The following is an 8736-nucleotide window of genomic DNA, read 5'->3' on the forward strand; positions in this document are numbered from 1 at the left end:
ATCCGGGCGACGAAATGCGTCCCGAACCCGAAAGCGCGCAGAGTTCCGAGCAGATAGTCGTGATCCACCCTGTCGAACGCCTTCTCTTGGTCGAGGGATAGGAAGGCGACCGACAGACCAGCCTCCTGGGAGCAATGGATGAGGTCCCGGACCAGATGGATGTTGTCGTGGATTGTCCGGCCCGGGACCGTGTATGACTGGTCGGGGTGGATCATGTGGTCCAGCACGGCACCAAGGCGAGCAGACATCGCCCTGGCGAAGATTTTGTAGTCCGTGCTGAGGAGGGAGACCGGGCGCCAGTTCTTAAGGAGGCGGAGATCGCCCTTCTTAGGCAGCAGGACGATGACTGCCCTGCGCCAAGAGAGGGGCATCTCCCCGGTCGCCAGACTTTCCCCCAGGACCCGCGCGTAGTCGCTCCCCAGGACGTCCCAGAACGCCCTGTGGAACTCCACGGTCAGCCCGTCCAGCCCCGGGGATTTTCCCCTCGAGAGCCGGGCGAGGGCACCGGTCAGCTCCGCCAGGCTTAGCGGAGCTTCCAGATTTTCGGCGCCCTCCGGGCCGACCTTCGGCAGGTCCTCCCACAAAACTCTACGCGCTTCCTCGCTGGACGGATCCGGAGAGAACAGAGCCCCGTAATATTCACGGACCCTGTTGTTGACGCCCTCCGGAGCCGAGACGAGAGAGCCGTCGTCGGCCAGCAGCGTCAAGAGCTGCTTACGGACACTCTGCCTTTTTTCCAGCGAGTAGAAGAAGGGGGAGCCGCGGTCCAGATCCCGCAGGAACCGGATCCGCGACCTCACGAACGCGCCTCGGGCCCCGACGAGCTGCAGGTCCTTCAGCGCGGCCTTCTTCGCTTCGTACACCGTCCGCAGGGCCGGGTCCTGGACGACTTGACCGAGACGGGCTTCCAGGTCGAGCACCTCTTTTTCTAGGCGCCCGACTCTGGCCGCCCGCCTCTTGGTCGACCCCCTCGCGTACTCTTGACAGAAGACGCGGACGTGAGCCTTGCCCACGTCCCACCATAGCCTCAAGGAGGGGAAGCCCCCCTGCTTCCTTCTCCAGTCGGACCAGAATCGACGGAACGAGTCCTGGAACCGCACGTCCTCCAGCAGCCGGTTGTTAAAGTGCCAGTACGCGGAACCCGTCCTCGCGCGGAGCGAAGCGAGCTCCGCCCACACCAGGTGGTGGTCCGAACACGGCACCGGCCGCATGGAGGCCGCCGGGACGCAGGAAACGTACGCCCGAGACACGTAAAGGCGGTCGACCCTAGACCATCCAACTCCAGGCCTCACCCAAGTAAAGGCGCTGGAGTCGGGGTGGAGATTTCGCCAGACGTCCACCAAGTCGAAGGACCCGACCAGGTCCCTCAACTTCTCCATCGCCGTCATGCACTGCGGGGCACCGGAGCGGTCCCTCGCCTCGAGGGTGCAGTTAAAATCCCCCCCGAGGACAATGCAGTCGCCGACGTCGACGGAGCCAAGAAGAGCGGACACCTCTTCAAAGAAGCGCGTTTGCTGCGGGCCGGGATGAGGGGCGTACACGTTCACGAGATGGAGCGGCACGTCCCCCAGGCGAACCGTTACGTGCAGCAAGCGGCCTGGCACGGGCTCCTCGACCCCCAAGATCTCCGGCTGAAAATGCGGGCCCAGCAAGATGGCCACCCCACTTGAAATGGCGGTGAGGTGGCTCATGCGGACCTCTCCTTGCCATTCCAGGAGCCACGTGGCTTCGTCTCCCGGAACGGTGTGGGTTTCTTGCAGGAAGCACACCGCATATTTCCCCTCCCGCAGGAGCGAAAAATTGTCAAATCTACGGCGTGCCCCTCTGCCGCCGTTGATGTTGAGGCTGGCTATGGTTATCTTCATGGCAAAAGCATAGTGCAACCTCTACCTTAACCTATTGTGGGGGAGGGAGCGGAGTCTTTTGTTGAACTCCGCTCCCTCCGCAGCCCAGCGAGGAGTCCCTCGAGCTCGCGCAGCTCAAGGTGCTGCTCCTTTGTCAAGGGCCCGCCCGCGGCCAAGGTTTTAACGGCGGCGCGGACGGACCCCTTGATCAGCTCCGGCTCGGACCATTTTTCCAGGGCCAGTCGGGCTTGGTCGCGGCGACCCCGGCTCTGGGCCAAAAAGTCCCGGAGTTCCTTTGCAGGAACGAGGAGGGCCTCAGCGGCGGCCGCGAGCAGATCCACCGCCTCCCTGGCGGTGGTCTCTAGGTCTTCACCCGCGTCCCCCACCGAGTCCCCGTCCTCCTCCGGGAGGTGGCCGCCAGCAGCCGGCCCATCGACCGCACAAGGTACGGCAAATGAACCGGCCGCTCCAACCGGCCCTGGCACTGCCCCGATCCCACCCCCAGGATCGTCGGCAGAGGAGTCCCCACTGGGCTCTTTTAAAAATGGTGCTGGGTCGGGAAATGACAGCGGAAGGGGTTCCCCCTCCGCCCCAGGAACCGGAGAACAAGGAGAGACCCGGCCATAGGAAATCCCCAGGCCCTCCAAGTGCTCCAGCTCCAAAGTAAGGGGCGAGGGTGGGTGTTCCTCCCCCTCCCCGCTGCCACCCCCCGGCCCAGCATCTACAGTGTCATAATTATTTAATTGTTTTTCTGCCGGGTCGAGCGACTCCCGGGGGAAGTTGGATAATAGCTGGGCGGGCTCAGGTTCGGCCTTTTCGGCCTCGCCCGCCTCAGTCCCCGGGACGCCCGGCCCGGCGGCTACGCATTCCTCCGCGGTCCCCACGCCCCCCACGACAGGCAGATCTTCCACTCCATCCCCGGGAGGCAGAGGCTGGGCAGCCTCAACTGTCTCACCCTCCCCGGGGAAAGACTCCTCGCGCCTGCAGCGCAATTTGGGGGCGCTGGTGGGGGACGCGGGACACGCGGCGGGCACCGCCTCCTCCGCGGAGGGATGTTGTTCCCCCTCCGCCTCATTGGGGCGGTGCCTCTTTTTGTTCCTGGGGGCGCGCGGAGTCAGGGAGACCTCCATGTCTGCCGAGGCCTCCCGCTCCGCCCCCCCCTTTTCCTTTTCTTGCCCGCGCCTGGGCCCCTCTGTGGTGGTATTCAAGGGCCCGGGCACGGGCTCGGGGCACCCCGCGCTCGCCGGTGACTGGGTTGGGCTGAGCGCGGTGGTCAGACTTTCCGGCGCACCGAGGGGACCCGCCTCTAGATGTTTCTCCTTCTTCCGCGCCTTCTTTCCGCTCGGACGCTCTCCCTCCCCCCCGCCGGAGGCCCTGAAAACAAAGGCCTCCGACGATGCCCGCGCACCTATGGCTCCCGGCACGCGGACGCAACTAGGGGGAGGGGTGGCGGCATCGCCAGCCTTGGCCGCCTTCGGTGGTTTGGCGGCCTTGGAGGCGGGGCAGTTCTTGCGAACATGCCCCACCTCCCTGCAGGCATGGCACCGCACGCCGTCCGACGTCCAGAAGACGCGGTAGGCAGTCCCCTCGTGCACCACATTAAAATCTCCCTCCGTCGTGTCCTCCCGCGCCAGCCGGACAAAGAGCTGGCGGCGGAAGGAGAACACGTGGCGCAGGCTGCTCTCCCTGAGGCCGAGCGGTATGGGGTTGATCCCTGACCTTACCTCCCCCAGTTGTTGTAGGTGAGGGAGGAGGAGCTCAGCGGAAACAAAGGGCGGGACGTTTGAAATGATGACCCTCTGCGCGGTGGCCTCGAGAGGGTCCACCGGCAGGAACGTCCCGCCCACCGTGAGCCCCTTTTCAAGGGCCAGGGACACCGCCCGCTCCGACCCCAGGAAGAACACGGCCTTCCCAGACATCTTGGAGGCTGCGACAATGGCCGAGGGGCCGACTACCCCAGCCATCGCCCGCACGCACTCCTCAATGCTCATTGTGGGGTGAGTGTAGCTCTTGACCCCGTGTTTCCTGGTTATAAGTCTGAACGGTGGCAGGGCAGCGGGTGGCGCAGGAGGTGCCGTGGATGTGGACACCGCCTGCGCATACGTCCTTGCTGGCCCTGCCACCGGCGTGGATGGGGTCGCCATCACGGGGTCCCTTTAAGGGCTACACCCACCCCAAAGTCACAGGCCTTAATGGTCTTTAATGGCCTCTTATGTTAACTGAGCAGAGGAGCCCTTAACGAGGCACCTCTCCCCTCGTTGACAATTGGGGAGAGGCCTTGCTCCCTCTGCTCAGTTGTCTTAATTGGGTTTTTTTTATTAATTTGGAAGGAAAGGGTTCTCAGAGAGAGAGGGGAGAAACAGAGGGTAACGGAGAAAGAGAGAGGGGGGTGGGAAGGGGGGGGGGCTGCGAGGGCAGGTCTCCCCTCGCAGCTGTGGGTGGGTGCACTCCCCAGATGGCAAAACACAAAAGTCTTTGGGGTGGTCTTCAGGTGGGGGGAGAAGATGTCTTCACCTGGGGTAGCTGGAGCCACCAGGCACTCCTAACGATCTTTAATTGGGTGAATAAGAAAAACAACAATCTTCAGCCTGGTAGCTCCAGCTATCCCAGGCTAGGCAAATGTGGGGGGGTGGGGGGGGTTCCAATTGTGGGGGGGGCCTAGTTGTAAGCAAGGCCCCCACGCACACTTCCACACACACACACACCCCCCGCGATGTTCCGGCCCTCAGTGGTCTTCTTTCCTCCCCCCACCGATACAACAAAGTCTGTTTGGGGAAATGCACCCACACCCACCTGTTGAAATGGTAGAGTCTCCCTCCTTCCACACTGGATGTTGTGGTTTTTCCCCCTCTCTCCAACTCTTTGCAGAATGGTGAAAAAGATGTTGAAAGTTTTCTTTTCTCCTCCTCTCCCTCTGGGTAAAGTTGAAGGTGAAGCCCCTTCCTTCCTTCTGTTCCTGGGCTGGTCTCAGGGCTCCCCAGGCAGGAGCTCAAGTTGATGGCTGCTTCTCTCACTGCTCACAGCTCCAACTGAGCAGGACACGCCTCCACAGCTCCACGATTGGTCCTTGTGCATGAAACTCTTTTAGGAGTCTACCTGCAAAACATAAACAATATTAAACTGTGCCACCCGACCTGGGTGACACAGCAGACATTTTCAAGCCCCTTTTTTTTTTTTGGTTTTTGGTTTTTTTTTTTTTGGGGCGCTAAAATCAAATTTTTCCAGTGCCCCCTATAAAAGGAGAGGGGGACACTAAAAACACCGGCAATTAAAACAAATTAAACTTTAAAACGTAAAATCAAATTAAAATTTGGTTGCCGGGCGTGATGATGCACTCCAGTCCCTCCGGTGCCCACCTCTCGCGGAAGGCCGCGAGCGTACCGGTGGACACCGCGTGCTCCATCTCCAAGGACACCCTGGACCGGATGTAAGAGCGGAAGAGAGGCAGGCAGTCAGGTTGAACAACCCCCTCGACCGCCCGCTGCCTGGACCGGCTGATGGCACCCTTGGCCGTGCCCAGGAGCAGTCCTACGAGGAGGCCTTCGGACCTACCCGCTCCCCTCCGCACAGGGTGCCCAAAGATCAGGAGAGTGGGACTGAAGTGCAGCCAGAATTTCAGGAGCAGCCCCTTCAAATAGTGGAACAGGGGCTGCAACCTTGTGCACTCCATAAAAACATGGAACACGGACTCCTCCAGACCGCAGAAATTGCAGGCGGCCTGGGAGTCCGTGAACCGGCTTAAAAATTTGTTGCACGGCACTGCTCCGTGCACCACCCCCCAGGCCAAGTCCCCGATGAATAGTGGGAGGACCCCTGCGTAGAGTGCCCTCCATCGGGGACCCCCGCCTCCTCCGGACGGCAAGATGGTACGCCATGGCGTGTCCGGACGGCCGGCGAGGATGGCAAAGTTGAGGGTGTGCAGGAGCAGCCCGTACAGGAAACCCCTCCGCGCGGAACTGAAAGGCACGGAGGGGATTTCCCCGAGGCGGCTCAAGTTGTGAGGCGCCGGCCCCCGAGGGAGGTTCCGGGGTTTGGCGCCGATGAGGAATTCCGTCCGGACGGGGGTCAGTTCGGACGGGATCTCCCCACGTGCCTGAGCCTCCTCGATACACCTAACGGAGTCAGGGCCCAGAGCTGTTTTTAGCGACTCGATGGCATCGGCCGCGTGGCGGACGTTGGCAGAATTTAGGCGCCGCGCCAGCGTGACTGGCGCCATCCAGCCCGCTCCTCCGCCATCGAGCAGGTCCCTGACCCTGGTCACCTCACCAGCCACAGCCCTCTCTTCCGACCGCCACATAAAGCCTCGGCCGTGGAGGTACGGATTCCCGAGCAGCGGCTCCTGCAGGACGGCCGCCACTCCAGCCGGTGGAGAGCTGCGCTTGGTGGAGACTTTGTTCCAGACCCTGATGAGTTCCCTGTAAAAGACAGGCAGCTCCCGGAGGGCGGTCCTGGCACCCCCCAAGTTCACAAACAGGAGCTGCGTGTCATAATTGAGGTCGAGCTGCTGGCGGAAGAAATACCTCGCCAGAGCACACCACCTAGGAGGGGGCTCGACGTAAAGGTATCTCTGCAGGGTCTGAAGACGGAAAGTCGCGAGCTGGGCGCTGACGCACACCAACGACTGACCGCCCTCCTCAAGCGGGAGACTCAAGACCGCGGCAGAGACCCAGTGCTTCCTGTTGTTCCAGAAGAAGTCCACCAGCTTCTTCTGTATCTTGGCGACAAACGCAGGGGGAGGGGTCAAAGTGACCAGCCGGTACCACAGCATTGCGGCCACCAGCTGGTTTATGACTAGCGCTCGACCCCTGTAGGACAGCACTCGGAGCAGTCCTGTCCAGCGCCCTAGGCGAGCGGCGACCTTGGCCTCCAGCTCCTGCCAGTTCGCCGGCCAGGCTCCCTCGTCGGGGCTAAGGTAGACTCCCAGATAGAGGAGATGGGTCGTGCTCCAGGCAAAAGGCCTGAGCTCCTCCGGCAGGGAGTCCACCCGCCACTGACCCACCAGGAGTCCGGAACATTTCTCCCAGTTGATCCTGGCGGAGGACGCGGCCGAGTAAATCTCCTGGCACTCACGCATCCTCCGCAGGTCAGCGGGATCCTCTACCGCGAGGAGCACGTCATCGGCGTAAGCCGAGAGGACGACCTCCACGCCCGGCCCTTGCAGAGCCAGTCCCGTCAACCTCGTCCGCAAGAGGCGCAGGAAAGGCTCCACGCAAACGGCGTATAACTGGCCGGACATGGGGCATCCCTGGCGCACCCCTCTCCTAAAGCGAAGGGGCGCCGTCAAGGACCCGTTAACCTTAATCAGACACTCCGCGGCGGCGGACAAAAGTCGGATCCGGGCGACGAAATGCGTCCCGAACCCGAAAGCGCGCAGAGTTCCGAGCAGATAGTCGTGATCCACCCTGTCGAACGCCTTCTCTTGGTCGAGGGATAGGAAGGCGACCGACAGACCAGCCTCCTGGGAACAATGGATGAGGTCCCGGACCAGATGGATGTTGTCGTGGATCGTCCGGCCCGGGACCGTGTATGACTGGTCGGGGTGAATCATGTGGTCCAGCACGGCACCAAGGCGAGCAGACATCGCCCTGGCGAAGATTTTGTAGTCCGTGCTGAGGAGGGAGACCGGGCGCCAGTTCTTAAGGAGGCGGAGATCGCCCTTCTTAGGCAGCAGGACGATGACTGCCCTGCGCCAAGAGAGGGGCATCTCCCCGGTCGCCAGACTTTCCCCCAGGACCCGCGCGTAGTCGCTCCCCAGGACGTCCCAGAACGCCCTGTGGAACTCCACGGTCAGCCCGTCCAGCCCCGGGGATTTTCCCCTCGAGAGCCGGGCGAGGGCACCGGTCAGCTCCGCCAGGCTTAGCGGAGCTTCCAGATTTTCGGCGCCCTCCGGGCTGACCTTCGGCAGGTCCTCCCACAAAACTCTACGCGCTTCCTCGCTGGACGGATCCGGAGAGAACAGAGCCCCGTAATATTCACGGACCCTGTTGTTGACGCCCTCCGGATCCGAGACGAGAGAGCCGTCGTCGGCCAGCAGCGTCAAGAGCTGCTTACGGACACTCTGCCTTTTTTCCAGCGAGTAGAAGAAGGGGGAGCCGCGGTCCAGATCCCGCAGGAACCGGATCCGCGACCTCACGAACGCGCCTCGGGACCCGACGAGCTGCAGGTCCTTCAGCGCGGCCTTCTTCGCTTCGTACACCGTCCGCAGGGCCGGGTCCTGGACGACTTGACCGAGACGGCCTTCCAGGTCGAGCACCTCTTTTTCTAGGCGCCCGACTCTGGCCGCCCGCCTCTTGGTCGACCCCCTCGCGTACTCTTGACAGAAGACGCGGACGTGAGCCTTGCCCACGTCCCACCATAGCCTCAAGGAGGGGAAGCCCCCCTGCTTCCTTCTCCAGTCGGACCAGAATCGACGGAACGAGTCCTGGAACCGCACGTCCTCCAGCAGCCGGTTGTTAAAGTGCCAGTACGCGGACCCCGTCCTCGCGCGGAGCGAAGCGAGCTCCGCCCACACCAGGTGGTGGTCCGAACACGGCACCGGCCGCATGGAGGCCGCCGGGACGCAGGAAACGTACGCCCGAGACACGTAAAGGCGGTCGACTCTAGACCATCCAACTCCAGGCCTCACCCAAGTAAAGGCGCTGGAGTCGGGGTGGAGATTTCGCCAGACGTCCACCAAGTCGAAGGACCCGACCAGGTCCCTCAACTTCTCCATCGCCGTCATGCACTGCGGGGCACCGGAGCGGTCCCTCGCCTCGAGGGTGCAGTTAAAATCCCCCCCGAGGACAATGCAGTCGCCGACGTCGACGGAGCCAAGAAGAGCGGACACCTCTTCAAAGAAGCGCGTTTGCTGCGGGCCGGGATGAGGGGCGTACACGTTCACGAGATGGAGCGG

Source organism: Pristiophorus japonicus, chromosome 12, assembly GCF_044704955.1.
Source record: "Pristiophorus japonicus isolate sPriJap1 chromosome 12, sPriJap1.hap1, whole genome shotgun sequence".
NCBI classification, from domain to species: Eukaryota; Metazoa; Chordata; class Chondrichthyes; family Pristiophoridae; genus Pristiophorus; species Pristiophorus japonicus.